Consider the following 1,082-nt stretch of genomic DNA (forward strand, 5'->3'; position numbering starts at 1 on the left):
GCAAGGCTCCGAATGGCCAAGAATCGATTTCACAGAGCCCGTTATTAAAGGACTGGTCCTATTTAAACATAATGCTTGATCGATAGCGTCTACTTCTACCGGATCTGCTACCAGTTGCATGGGCCTCCATGTAGGAGAGCGTTTCGAGTGTAACAACGCAATCATCATAAAATTCTTCTAATAACTGCTTCTGCATGTTGTAAGAGGGATATGTAATGCCTTCATGCTTAAAGCCATCAGAATTGGTTTTAGCGTAGACGTAGGTAGCATAGATTCGTCTCGCATCCTTTCCCTTTTGAATGTACAATATCGCAATAGCTTCACTGCGCATATAACCAATACCAGAAGCATCAAATGTCTTGCAATAACCATCATTGAAAAGAAAGCTTTAAATTGTTGAATTGATTGAGAATAACAGTAATTCNTGATTTTTTAGGTTATTTCGATTTGCATATGAAAATTAATAAAACATATTTCCATAAGTGTGTGTATTGTGTGTTTAGCTGACGCATTTCTGCCTATACCTAACTTGCGTAAATTTTTCGTATGATCTTAAGACTCCTGTTTCCAGTTTCCAAATAAGTGCCCAGATATTTTAAGTGACGAATTACTAAACCATTGTCGACGCAAACGTCGTATTTTCTGAACGCTGCCATTGTTTCTTTAATACATCAGTTTAATCAACTGGAAGTTGCTATTTGTTAACTAAAATAACCAGATAAATTGATCCATGAATTTGTGCTTACTTCAAAGCTTATAAGAACGTTCAAACGTAAAATTTGTGGAGTCTCCTTTTCATTGTATTAGGTAGAACTTTGCTCTCGCCGTTTTCTTTTTAAATTTGAGGCTTTATTGTAAAGAAATGGAGATAAAGTTATGCTCAAAGTATTGTCCATCACGGGCCATTACTTTCTCCTATCTTTTGGGCAATGCACGAATCCCGCGACGAAAAAACTGTGCATGTTTTGAGGTAATCTACGAATCTATCCATTTTCCGACTTCTTCAGAAGACTGGAAGTATTGGTCAGCCAGGCCGTGTGCCATTGATCGGCACAAGTGATAATCCGAAGGTGCAACGTCTG

At 37.8% G+C, this 1,082-nt stretch overlaps 1 pseudogene; it reads right to left on the reverse strand.

Moving 5' to 3' along the window:
* Positions 1–7: 7 nt before the first annotated feature.
* On the reverse strand, positions 8–367 carry LOC106745561 (annotated as a pseudogene).
* Between the last annotated feature and the right edge of the window lie 715 nt (positions 368–1,082).

This window comes from Dinoponera quadriceps, unplaced genomic scaffold (genome assembly GCF_001313825.1).
Source record: "Dinoponera quadriceps isolate SergipeBrazil2010 unplaced genomic scaffold, ASM131382v1 scaffold1811, whole genome shotgun sequence".
NCBI classification, from domain to species: domain Eukaryota; kingdom Metazoa; phylum Arthropoda; class Insecta; order Hymenoptera; family Formicidae; genus Dinoponera; species Dinoponera quadriceps.